Source organism: Drosophila albomicans, chromosome 3, assembly GCF_009650485.2.
Source record: "Drosophila albomicans strain 15112-1751.03 chromosome 3, ASM965048v2, whole genome shotgun sequence".
NCBI lineage: Eukaryota > Metazoa > Arthropoda > Insecta > Diptera > Drosophilidae > Drosophila > Drosophila albomicans.
Window position 1 is genome coordinate 54,562,175 of NC_047629.2, and position 14,087 is coordinate 54,576,261.

The 14,087-nt window shown below is 39.3% G+C and overlaps 1 long non-coding RNA gene across 1 annotated transcript; it reads right to left on the reverse strand.

Moving 5' to 3' along the window:
- Nucleotides 1-1,888: 1,888 nt before the first annotated feature.
- LOC127565550 (uncharacterized) lies at nt 1,889-2,725 on the reverse strand. Its single transcript, XR_007954871.1, has 3 exons — nt 2,607-2,725; nt 2,373-2,548; nt 1,889-2,282 (listed from the first exon to the last, which is right to left on the reverse strand). It is a non-coding gene; the product is annotated as an uncharacterized LOC127565550 (long non-coding RNA).
- Nucleotides 2,726-14,087: the final 11,362 nt, after the last annotated feature.

A 14,087-nucleotide genomic window follows, 5' to 3' on the forward strand; every position in this document is an offset into this window, starting at 1 on the left:
TGAATCAATTTCGTTATTAAGCTGGCAAAAAGCACAAGCACAAGCAAGAATTGAAAGAATGTTGTCTATAATCCGTTTATGGCTTTAATTGCAGCTTAAAATTCAACAAAATTGACAACTCAAACACTGCGGAACAAGTGGGAGAAGCTTACGGATTGCCATTGAGTAAGTAGACATGTGACTTGCATTGTGCAAAAGTGAAATGAATTCGTCACAGCAAAAATCAAAAATACATAAATAGAAAAAATAAAATACCGAAGCCTCTTTACCATCAGCGAGGTATAGAGTTCCTACGTGCGCTTTGCAATAGTCGTAGGAACTTAATACCGTGCTCTTGGAGGGCTGTCGACCAGCAAATACGAATATTCAGAAATGTGATCAACTAACTAACAAGTGATTAAGTGTATAAGATATACGTAGAAAAAAAGTTGAAAAAATATTTAAATAAATTACAAATTTGCATATTTTTATTATTGTTATGTTCTACATATTTGTGATAACGATTAATAAAAATAATACTTGACATTATAGATAGATTAGTGAATAGCTTGAGATTAACTTTGCACCATGCAGACTTAATGCCAGACGGACATGGCTATATCGTTTTGATGCTCTTGAAGAATACATATAATTTACATACATTTTCTGCAGACACAAGTTTATAATACCCTTCTAATTCATGGATAGCGGGCATAATAAATAAAATTTTCTGATTTTTATACCCGCTACCCATAGGGTAGAAGGGTATTATAACTTTGTGCCGGCAGGAAATGTATGTAACAGGTAGAAGGAGGCATCTCCGACCCTATAAAGTATATATATTCTTGATCAGCGTCAACAGCCGAGACGATCTAGCCATATCCGTCTGTCCGTTTGTGTGTCTGTCCGTCTGTCCGTGTGAAACACTGGATCTCAGTGACTATAAGAGATAGAGCTATATTTTTTTTCGACAGCATTTGCTATGTTTGCACGCAGATCAAGTTTGTTTCAAATTTATGCCACGCCCACTTCCGTCCTCGCAAATCAAAAAAATCTAATAACAAGCGTTATTTTATAGCTAGAGTTGCGAATTTTGGTATATACAATAATAACTATAGTAGTTATGATTCCTGATTGCGATCAGACAAAAATTGTCGAAGTTATTTAAGAAATACTTTTGTATGGCAAAAACGGCTACTTACTAGGGGTCTGAGTTACTTTGGCTGACAATCTGGTACATTGTGCCGTCTAAGGTATATTTTGAATATGGTTCTATATCGATATAGCAAATATAACATTTGGTATATTTTTAGTATATTTATATTTATGGTATATTTTGAAAAAATACCGCAATATTTTGCTTTTATTCAAAATGAGTAGCGGGTATCTCACAGTCGAACATACTCGACTGTAACTTTCTTACTTGTTATTAACAATAATTGTAATATTCAACGATTTGCGATAACGACTAATAAAAATAATATTTGACACTTCTTGCCTTGCAGATTAAATTGGATAACTGAAGATTAACTTTGGACCAAAGTATTAAGATTTGTTTAGATACATTTGCATATTTCATATAAGCTTGTATGCTAAATAATATGAATGTGCTCTACAGATTTTGTATTGTCATGAGTCGTTGACAGTTTTATGCCTTTACTTTGTGTTGTACTTTACCCAATTTTGATGCCTCGTAAATGACTTCATTTGTTGTAATGCCAATGAAAACTACATTGTAAAAATTTTGAATTTAGCTTTTCAAACATTAAGTGTTATTCTATTATAAGACAGACAGAAAAATTTCTATTATTAAAACCAAATCTTAAACAAACAGTATTTGTAATAAATTCAAATTTTTTATGACCTTCATAAATTATTTTAAATTATGAGTTGCAATTTGATAGTGACAATAAAACTCACTCACATCTCGTCAAATTTCTTTTGTTTCGGTATGGAAATATCGAAACCCTTTCTTTAGACAATAACAATTCTAAGACGGCATCTTTTTCGGCACATCATATATCAAATGTTGAGGTCCCGACATTGAGTAGGGTTGCCCATTCGATGCCTTTCGATGCGAGTATCCTGCGTGTATCCTGTGGGTCAGACTGCAAACAAAGAGAAGACAAATTGATGTGCAAGTTTCTTGGGAGTTCATCAACCTTTTGCCCGCGTTGCCCCGTCTTAGAGAGGCGCATAGAACCCTTAGCTTAGGGGCAACTCTATGCTTGCCACATACAATACGCAACTTGCAACCCCTTCAGCCCTTTTCCGCATCGAGCTGCCTATCGCTTGCACTTTATCTGTGGGCAAGGCATTTGCATTACAACGTTTAATTGCGAATTGCGAATGCAACGTAGATGCACGATGAACGAAGGATGCGTTTCACGCACCCGTTACGTAATTGATAACGGTTCATTTGGCCGACATTTGCGGATTTGCCCTGCGTATCTAGTTGATTAACGGCAAACGGCAAACGGCAAAGTAAACCCGCTCAGGGTTCACCTCAGGTATTTACTCAGCCATCAGACAGCAAACCAAATGTCCCGTTCGATTTTGATGAGTTTTGCTGCAACGAAGCGTTAAGTTATGAATATGCAAAAGGTGCGGTGAAGGGGAACCCATACAGGATTGAAAGATGACCCCGAGGAATGTGCAATTGATGAAATACAATGTTTCTAAAAATCCAAATGATTTTCGCTTATCTAGCAAAAAGTATAATTTTACTATTTCAAACGCATGCAAATTAAATTTTGTAGCTTACTAGATTTAAGGAACGAAAATAAAACAAATATACTAATTGGTTAAAGTCTAAACTAATTAATTTTTAGCAATAAATTTCAACAAAAGATATGAATAGCATAAATATTGACAACAAATTTATTTTGTCTTCAGAATTTATTTATTTTGAGATTATTACTTGTTAAAACTTTCAATAAGTTGTAAGTTAATAAAAATTTTACAATTTTTGTAAATTCTGAAGATTTTTTTTAATATTATTTTTACTTTAAAATGTAATATACAACGATTGCATTATGGTAATGTTCATGAAGACATTAACGAATAAATAACGAATTTAAAAAGTTTAGCATTTCTAATTGAAATAATTGAAAATAATTGATATAATTGGAAAGCCATTTAATGTATTTTTTGTTATTTGTTTTTTATTATTAAGCATCGATTATTTCTTGTTATTAAACTGAAAAATGTTTAAAAATGTAATATAGTTTTTAAAGCAAGTTTTCTCCACTTAACTATTATTATGACCAAATAATATTTTATTGATCAAAATAAACGGTTTGTAAAATCAATGGAAACCAAACGAAATCGTTGCAAGTTGTTAATTTTAACTTTAAGCGAAAGCATTTTCGATAAACACTTTAGTTAGATAATCTGGAACAGAGGACAATAAAAATTGAGTCGTTATAATTTTATTATTTTTGGCCTAAAGCATGTGCAGCTTGTGCAATTAAAATAAAACTGTAACGACGGGAAGTCTTCTCTGGCAATAAAAACAATGCCACAAACTAACCAACTATGCAGCACGCTATCATAAATTGTGAAAAACACTGAACAGTAAGCATCAATGTAGTCTCCTCTCTCTTTCGCACAGTAATTGCAATTCCCAATTAGACTTAGATAAGTTTCACACCACAATTTCTAACACGCTTCAAATTTAAATTCAAATTCACATTTACATTCGAAAAGTGCGCAGTTTGGCCGTTACAAGCGCTAGGACATAAAACGTAGTACGCTTTTCCGGCAATAGATGGCAGCAGATGGCGCGTTAAATACAAAATTTATCGCCGCGGGGTTGCAATGCAAAACACTTTTCACTTTTTTTTTTCGTTTTTTGTGTTTTGTTTTGGGTGCAGCGCTCACTCAACTTAACTCAACTGAGCTGAGCTCAGTTCGTGGTGCCACACACTCATGCCACACACTTCACACACAATCTGCTCGCAGTCAATTTCAGACAACGTTGCACATAAAAATCAATTAACTTGCAATGATGTTGCAAATTTGTAGCGTTAGCGTTTGTTGTAATGAAAATCGCCAGCATTTATTGGATTTGCCAAATGCCAAGCAAAACAAATAGAGAGGATGAAGGCAAAACAGGATGAACATGAAGAGGGGCAACCTGAGCTTTGACAGCCGTTTTTGCGTAGACGTTCAAATGAAATGGGAAATGGAAATCGATGGGGCTGCCGCTGTTTCAGTCGTCGGACACCTGCTGCGCCTTTGTGCTCCCCCCATCCCAAAAGGCGCGTCTGTGACACTAATCTCCGCCAGCATCGTCTGGCTGCCTAGCTGTCTGGCTGGCGCATCAATTATGTTAATTTGTCGCAGCAATTACAAGCACTTTTCTGTTGAAATTAAACTATGCGCTCAGATTCGATATTTTAAGACATCGTTTGACAGTTTTGTGGCGCGGCTAATGAAATGGAATGCTGCTCTCTACCATAATAAAGATAAATGATATTATGGCTAGGTTTAACATGAAATTTAATCAATTTTCAATTCGCATGCGACATCATATATCACACGATTCCCACTCACTTTAAACTCCACTCAATGGCGAGTTTAGCGAAGACACAAACCTGTAAATCACTGCATTTCCCTAGCAAGGTTTCACTGCGATGTTTTCTAAGGACCTGAGAACAGTTTCGCAGCGAGGCGAATAGAAGAACATCGCTCAAAATCATAGCATTTCCCCTGCGAAGCGTTTTCACTCAACGCGCACGAATCGCACTCAAAGCAAGAGAAACACGACACAATACAAACACAATACAAAAAGTAGGCGGAGCGCACTCGTCACACGCGAGTGAGCAGCTCAGCAGCAGCAGCGGCGACAGCTGGCGACAGAAAACATCGCATAAACATCGCCGACGAGTGAAATGCCAGCCACATGCGAGCGTGTTTGCTGAGTGAGTTTTTCGAGTGGTTTTCTGTTTTGGTTGGCTTTGAGCCAGTTAAGGGAAACCCTCCCTCAATCGCAGCGCAGTGGACAGCGAAGAAAACAAAGAAAAAAAAAGGGAATGGAATATGGAATAGAATAGAATAGAGAACCCAACCCTTTGGCTAACCCTTAAACGTTGACACTTTTGTGCTGACCACACATTCCATCCACATGCCGCAGAGAGCGGGAGAGACAGCGACGGCGACGTGAAGCGAAGCGAATGGCAGGAAAAGCGATAGAGCACCATTTCCATTTCCCTTTTCCCATATTCAGTTGGCTGAGTTGTTTTTAGTGCGTGCGTCGTTTGTTTGTGTTGTGTTCTGTTTAAGCCTTTGGAACTCACCTCGCCATCCTCCCGCAACCCCTAAAACTCGTGCCTAACTGCGTAGCATAACGCGCTCAACCCTTTCCGTGTGTGTGCCCAAAAATCGAACAAGTTTTGAGCGTGCCACAAACGAAAACAACAACAACAATAACAATGGGCACGCAGCTTTTGCTTTTGTCTTCTTTTCTCAAGTGCCGGTCAAATTGATGCGTTTTCCGCGACGGCGACGGCGGCAACAACTTTCGACACAAACAAACAGTTTGCCGGCGTCGCTCGCGTTGAACAGAGAAACCCCAAAAGAGTTCGGCAACAGCGTCCGATAACGATAACGATAACCCCGATATACCTCAAAGGGTTAAGCATGTGGATGTGTGTGTGTGTGAGTGTGAGTGTTTAATAAAAGTGCGTAAATTTATTAAGCGGGAAAATCAAAAGGGAGAAAAATCCAATAAAAATCAAATCCGAATTCAACGAGTTGAAGGACAATGGAAGTGAGTCATTTGGACACAGGCTGAAGGACATCACGAACTCAAATGGTAAATGAAAGAATCTTGAATGCGCAATTAAGCAATAAGAATTGACTTTCAATACATTTAGCATAATGAAGTTATCGGACACAACTATTATAAATTCGAATTAAACTATCTAAAAATAAAACAGCAAAGCTTTTAAACATACAACGAGAGACAAAAGACAGAGTCTGAAACAACAACAAATGAACGGCAAAAACTAAAACTGATTGTCGCCTTTAATGACATTTTAATGAGCCGCAAAATGAGCACCGATTTGGACTGAAAATTAATTAATTTAATTAAAAATATGCATGCGTGTATTTTGTTGCTGTTTTTTGCTATACAAATTGCTATTGTTGTAAATTCATCATTCGATATTAGTTTATTTTAATTGCCTTCGTCGAGGCAACAAAAAGAGAAAAAAAAACAATTTGGACTTTGTCAAGCGGATGATTATTACATTTTGTGAATGGCCGAGGAGAGACACAATAGTTTATAGCCCCCCCACCAAATAAAGCGAAACCAGATTAAAACGGCTATTAAACGTGAGCTGTGAGTGCGAGATTAATGATCGCAACCTCAACCAAAAATGGGAGGGAGACTGAGAAGAGAAAGAGTCGGAGTCTGGCTAATAAAATCACTTACAACATTCAAGTTAATTAATCAGGAGCCAAGGAAACAGAGTCTGACATGTGAGACGCGTCTCCTTAACTCGCACGCTGCAACTTTATCACTCATACGCCATGTGAGCTGCTGCGTTCGCCTCTGGCAATCACTTGCTAAAATGCACACAATTACATTTTCAAAATGGCGTCAAAAGTGCAATACACAAGCCAAAAAAAAAAACAAGCGATGTGAAATAGAGGAATTGCAGAAGCCGCAAAAAGAAAGACGACAACAACAACAACAACAAGCAGCAAACTACTTGCATTTGCTCGCATATTGAGAGGGAGGTTCATCAGGGGGTAGTATGAGTTACAGGGGTTGCTCTCTTGCTGCACTCTCGCATTCTGCAGAGAGAGCGAAGCACAAACTGAGTTTAATTATATCGAGGCTAACGAGTTTTTAGATGGCGCACAGCGACTCAGCGAACCGTTAATAAGCATTTAATTACTCAGAGCGTGCGAGCGAGCGAGTGAGTGCAAAGCGCCAGAGCGAGAAGGTGCGAGGGAGTGCACAATAGTACAGAGAGAGAGAGCGAAAGAGTAAGAGAGAGCGAATGCGAAACACATCATCAGGCAAGAGCTCAACGATATGACGATGACACTCTCCTCCGTTTACCTCAGTCGCTGATGTTGTTGCTGCTGTTGTTGTTGCTGTTGTTGTTGCTTTTGTTGTTGCTGTTGTCGTTGCTGTTGCTGCTGGCGCTGCGCCAGCGTTGCTACCTTCGCGCAGACGCTTGTCTTGAAAAGGGGGCGGAGTTTTTTTTTCCATTTCTTTTTTAGATATCAACTCTGCGCGCCACTTGACGTCCACCCACCAAACAGCCCTCCGCCTGCTGTCAGCCCCCGTCCCCCCCTCTGCCCACCCTCTGCCACCTTCAACCTCAGTCGCAGCCGCAGCCGCAGTCACAGTCGCTATCACAGCCGCCCTTCTGCCGCTGCCTTCTGTCGCTGCCGTTGCCAGGGCAAATAAAAGTTTCATGTACAATTTTTTTTTTCAGCTCAACCTCCCCCCTCTGTACCACCCCTCCCCCTTGCTACGTGCGCTCTCGCGGCGTCGCCTTTGCTCTCAGGCGCTTTGGCAAATTGTAGCCATATTGGATTTTTAGTACATTTTGTTGTTGTTTTCTGTTTATTTTTTGCGCCTTCTTTTCAGTTGTTTTTTTTTTGTGACTCAAATGCCGGTGGCTTCTGTGGGTGGTGCGCGCGAGGCGAGTCACCCTCATTTTGTGGCAGGGTGGCAGCGCATTTTTTCCCTTAAATCGCCCCCCTTCCCCTTCACCCATCGTTGTTATTGCTGCTTTTTTTTTGTATTCATGGCGTTTGCACATAAATTTTGTACATAGTGTGCGGCACGTGTATTGATGCCTGCTGTTGGTATTGGTGTAAGTGTGTGTGTGTGTGTGTGAGTATGTGTGTGTGTAAGTGTGCGTGTGTTAGTGTGTGTGTGTGCGTGTTGCTTGCTGTTGCTAGGTGAGCTTTACAAACACTAAGACTCTGCAATATTAAGTATACGTATTTTTATTCGCGTGACGCCTTCATTTGTGGCTTTGATTTACTTGCTGCTTAGATGCCGCTCTCTCTCACTCTCTCTCTCTCTCTCTCACTTTGCTACGCTCAGTCTGCTTTTGCACTTCTGTTTTCCCCACTTTTCTTTTCTGTTTTTTTTGTTGAGCGTTGAGCGCAACTCAACAACAAATTCGCTCGTTTGCTTCATTAGAAAAAATTGCCAGCTGCGCAGCGCTGGTCGCAGTCGACGTCGACGCTGACGTTGTCCTGCGGTTAACGTCGCTGCCGCTGCGGCTGCTCCATTTTTATTTTCAACACCAACAAACTGCCATTAATTTGCATATATGCACCAGTGTGTATGTGTGTGTGTTTGATTCTTTTTTTTTTTTGGCGGTTTGCGCAACCACCAACACAACACAAGCCAACGACCAGGGCCATGGCCAATGCCACCCCCTTTCCTTTCCGTTCTTCTTCTCGCTGTTGTTGTTGCTCTGAGTTGGACGCTGTCGACGTCGCGTCGCTTTGCCTTGCTCTGCATGGATCGTGCGCCGGCTACAAGTTCGTGCCCAGGCTCCGTGGTTTATCCTGCCGTTTGGCCTTGTGCAGTATGACAACAGCAGCCGCTGTTGCCAGTTGCCAGTTGCCAGTTGGCAGTTTGCTGTTAGTTGCCGCAAGAGCGCGACAAATAAATCTTAGTCATAGTCAGCAGCAGGCTGTCCAGTTAGCCAGTCATCCAAATAGTCAGTGCCACAGTAAACTCCCAGTAAACCTGACACTTGCAGCAGCCATAGCAGCAGCCACATCGAGACGACGAGACAACGACGACGACTTTGCAACTTGAAATTGATTTATGGCGCAAATTTTATTGTCTGGTTCGGGACTGGAACGTGTACGAGTATGTGTGTTGGTTTGGCTGGTGTCTGGTCTCAGATTCAACTTGTTAGCTGAACTAACTGAAACTGTAAAAAGTGCGTATGTGTTGGTGAATTGTGCGCGTGTTGTTGTTGACTGAGTAGGGACAACACAAAAAGCGGAGGAAGGGAAATCAAATCAAATGACTGAGTGCAACTTTGTACAGCAAATCGTTATAAATTTTAATGGCGCGCGAGTTGCGAATAAAATCATAAATTCCAAAAACAAATAAACAACTGATCTAAGTGACAACTTTCGCTGCGACAACAACAACAACGAAATCACACACACTCAGAATGGTCAACAAGTAAGTCCAAATAACTGCATATTTGAAGCGTGACTCTTGTGATAATTGAATTTATATTTTAATACATATTAATAACATTAATTGGTTGCATCATTGTATATTTATGTCATTTAAAGTTCAGTGTTTGCTTCTCTCGCAAATATTTGATAATTGAATTTATATTTTAATACATATTAATAACATCAATATGTTTGTATAATCATTATATATTTATGTCATTTAAATGATGCGCTATTAAAGCTCAACAAATTATATGTTTATGTTTGCTTCTCTCTGCTGTTATTATGATTAATTTATAACAAATTTGCACTTGTATTCATTGGCTATTTTTAAAACGGATTTTTAAATAATTCCTGCGTTATATTGTTTGGCTATTTGCTAACCAGTTTGTTGTTCATTTGATTATTTATATATTTAAATCAATTTCATTTAATACACATGACATTTGCCTTTGCTTTTATCATTTTGTTATTAAGTTAAGTCCCTTTGGGAGTTCAAAGTGAATGTCAACTTGTTTGCACCTGTTTCTCTGATTTCTTAATGGAAATTGCATATTTGCTGAAAGAGAGGAAAACAACTTCGAACAATCTCGCTATCGAATTAAATTGCTGGCTTGATTTTTCAACCTGTTCAATATTGATATTTCATCAGTTAAACGTAAAAAGAGAATAATCACAGAGAGAGAGAGAGAGAGAAAAGAGTCTGTTGTGTACTTTGGTAAAGCGCATTACGGCATTCGCATTACGATGTCCAGCCGCTTATCAAGGACCACTTAAAAGCCGCCTGAGCTTCCCTTTACTCCTCCTCCTTCTCTTCGAGTCGAGTCGAGTCGAGTCCAATCTGTTCAGAGTTTACTTTTTTGGGTGGTGCAGATTTCAGAACTGGACTTTCGACTCTCGGGGGATTTTGCAGCTTGGTAATGAAATGTTTCGTCATTAAAAAATACACACGAGCAGAGAAAGAGTGCAAGCAAAAAAAAAGCAAAGAAAAATATGTTCATTTTGTGTATAAACAAGAAGAACAAGTGAAATGCGCTCTCATATGTATTTATGATCATCATCATCATGATGAAGTTCTCTGTGTGTGTTTACTGCGTAAATAAAGGCGTGTGTTTCTGTCTGTATGTGTGTGTATTAATTTATTGCTTGCATCAGGTGACGGTGACCCATTTAAAATTTGATGAAGCCGCCCTGAAATGCTCTTTGTGGTTGAGAGATGAGAAATGATTGCTGGGGAAACTGCAGCGAGATAAATTAATAAGAACTGCAGCAGAGATTCATTTCATCATTTCTTCATTTCTTCAATTAAATTCCCTTTTTTGAGAACCTTATCAACATTCATCTGCATGTTTGGCATTCATTAGTAAAACTTTCCATTCAAACTTTTCTCTCATCAAGCAAACACTTTGACGGCAACTTCTTTTGCATTTAATTTCATTTCATCTGCAGTCTGATAGCTTTATGAATCAATTGCCCCCTCCCCTGTCCACCTCTTTAAGTCTCTCGGAAATTTATTCCTTTTAGTGGCATTCACTCTTTTCAGTCAATAATCCTTTTTGCCTTTTCTTTTGCCTCTTTGTTCAACCACTTCTTCTTCTTCAGCTGTACCTTTTGCTTTGTGCTCGCTTTGCTTTTAATTTTCAGCTGATTTTTTGATTAATGCTTCTCTATCTCTCTCTCTCTCTCTGTCTAAGTGTTTTTTGCTGACCGTTCTCGAGAGTTTTATGCAAATCGCCAGCACTTTAATTAGAAATAAAAAGGAGCAAAGAACTCCATTTGCTGTAAGGGGAGCAAGAAAAATGCCGTTAATTTGGCAACTCGCCGTTGCAAGTTTTGTCTTCCAACTTTTGCTCATTATGCTGATGATTTTTTCTCCTTCTTCTTGTTGTTCTTTTCTGGCTTTTTTTGGTTCTGTCGTTTTGTTTGTCATTTATAAATTGGAAAAGTTTTCTTAAGCAAATTATGGCATTTTTTTGTTGGTGTTGGTGTTCGGAAACCCTTTGGTTTCCCTCTTTTCGGGTGGAAATTCGTTGCGCTTCGCCTCTCGTCATAAGACGAATTTATCTGCTGTAAATGCAAAGTAGCATCGCAACTGCGGCTAAGACCCTTTCGTCCTTGCCACAGCACAAAAATACTGAATACAGAACAGACATACAAATTAAAGGGGGATTATCATCATTTCATCTTGTTGCCCCGACTCCGCACTTCGACTCACGAAAGCAAAGCAAAAACCCTTCTCTGGCCATCGCTCAGCTGACGTTTCTCAACGTCACATGGCTGTTTTGTCTGCCACTTTTTTCAGTTCTTCCTTTTTTTTTTTGTATTTCCTACTGCGACTCAGATTTGCCTCTTAAGATTCGGACTTCGCCAGACGGCATTGAGGTAGGCAAGGGTTAACATTGAGGCTTCAGGTTCCCAAGCGACAGCGACAACGACGACGACTTCGAAGACGACGACGACGACGACGACTTTTGCATCCGTTTGGTGCATTCAACTTTATGCCTTTGATTTATTGTCGCTGCCCCCCTTTCCGCTGGCAAGGCAACGAAGCCAAAACAATGGATGCGATTCGACTGAGAGAAACAAGCCCCTGTTCTTAAGCCAACTGTCTTTCTGTCTCTTGGCTGTTGTCTGTTGTCTGTTGATCTGTAAGTAGGTCTATAGGCTACCGTGGCACTTTCGGTTTTCAGCCGCATTCACAAAACAAGAAGAACAACAACAAATACACGCTGCGTGGGTTTAGCACCGACAATGTCTGTGATTGTATTGTTATTGCTATTGTCTCTTTTGTGACTGTGTCTGTGTGTGTGTTCAGCTTCCTTTTTGCCTGCCCTGATGATGTAATAAATATATGCGGCGACCCTTTTGTGCAGCATGTGAAAATGGGAACATGTGTTCTTTGCCGCAAAAACACTCAACGACGTCGACGACTCGTCGAAGAAGGGAAGTGCCATAAATACTCGTTGAAAATCTGTTGATTAGTGAGCAAATAAATTCTTGTCTATTTTGTGGTCATCTCTCTCACAGATTATGTAATAAAGATAAGCAGAGAACTAAAGGAACTGCAACAGACTCCTTGACTCTGTAATTAGCCAAGTGGCATTCTGTGTTTCTGGGCGTGTGAGTTTCAATTTCATTCAGCAATTCGAGACCCTTTTCACTTTTCAGTCTTGTGTGTGAAATCAGTGTCTGCCATGAATTCTAATGGTTTTCAGCAACTGCCAAAGTTTTGCCTGTTTTTGTCGGTTTTTGTGTGCTGCAAAAGTAGACCACAAAATTGTTGGTATTGCTATCACACTGCAACAACTTCCCCCTCCTTCCTCCACAAAAAAGTGCAAACAAATTACCACACAAATTGTGACAAGCAGCACAACAAAGTTTCTTTTTACGTTTTTTTTGTGTGTGGGGCGGAATAGCGTATACGCCGCGTTGTCTGTCTGCTTTAGCAGATGTGCAGCTGACAAATGCCAAGAGTTGTTTCTGTTTTGTTTTTGTTGTGGTCGTGATTGACTTGCCGCAACTTGATTGATGACTCTTCTCTTGTCTTGTCTTGTCTTGGCGCTGTGCGTTGTGCATTCAGCTCAAAAATCCAACTCGAATTGTTAATTGAATCAAAATTCAAAGTATTGACTCCAAGATGAATGCCAGGTGTTATTTATTGGACTGCGCTGTTTATGCTTAAAGTGAGCATCACTTTTGCTTACCCAACATGATTAATTTGGTGCATCACTTGAAGCTACTTTCAAGCTACATTTTCTTTTTTGGGTATACTTCATTGCAGTGACATTCAATATTGCATAATAATCATATAATAAGATGTTCATTACAAAATAAATTAAAATACAAATATTCATAACAACATGATTTATTTTCATACAAGTTTTTCAATACTTAGTTGATATATTATATTTCAGAGCTTTTAGTTGTGGTTGCCTAATATTAATATAAGAAGGTGTTCACTACAAAATACATTTGAATAACTTTGAAATTTAAAACATTACCTTATTTATCTAAAGCTGTTTTATTTCAATTAAATCTCATTACCATTTTAGCAATTAAACATTTAAAATCTTTTATAATTTTGATTATATTTTAATGGCTTATTCCTTAGCCTTCTTTTCTATATATTTTATGCTGCTCTTGAAGTAGTTTTCTTAACATCCAAAGCACATTCTATCCCAAATTATTTTAAAAATTAAAAATGTAAAATCTTATATAATTTTTATTATATTTAAATGGCATATTCCTTAGCCTTCTTTTCTTGAAGTACTTTTCTAAACATCCAAAGCACATTCTATCCCAAATTATTTTTGCAGTGCACTTTGGCATTTAATTGACGGCCAACGCTGCTCGCGATCCCGTCTCTAACATCAATCTTGTATCAGAATTCTTCACTTATTATTATTGCATGCAAATAGCAGCAACACTAAATGGCAGCAAACACCACAAATTATAATTGCAGCTGTTGCAGCAGGCAGCAGCAGCAGCAAGTGGGTGTCGCAGAGAGAGAGAGAAACAATGCAATTGCCAATTGGTGTGATGATGATGTGAACTGAATGAGATTCACTCACAATATTCACTCCAATAGTGAATATTCACTCACTCACTCAACGCTTTCCCCTTTTCGATGTGCATTGTGCGCTGTCATGCGCAAATCGAGTTGTGTTTTGCTGTGGCAAATTTCCATGAGCTTTGAGCGCCTGGCGCAAATGTCACCTTCGATCGGCAGCTGAGTGAAACCAGCCCGCCCCATGTTGCAGTTGCAGTTGCTGTTGTTGCAACAAGAAACAAGAGTAGGCGCATCCAAGTCAAGTCAAAAGGAAATGTCAGTCAGGCGACAAGCCCACAAACTGCTGCCACAACACACAACAGTTTGTTCTAGGGCTAATCCAGAGTCAGCAAAACACGTGCAACAGCAACTGTGG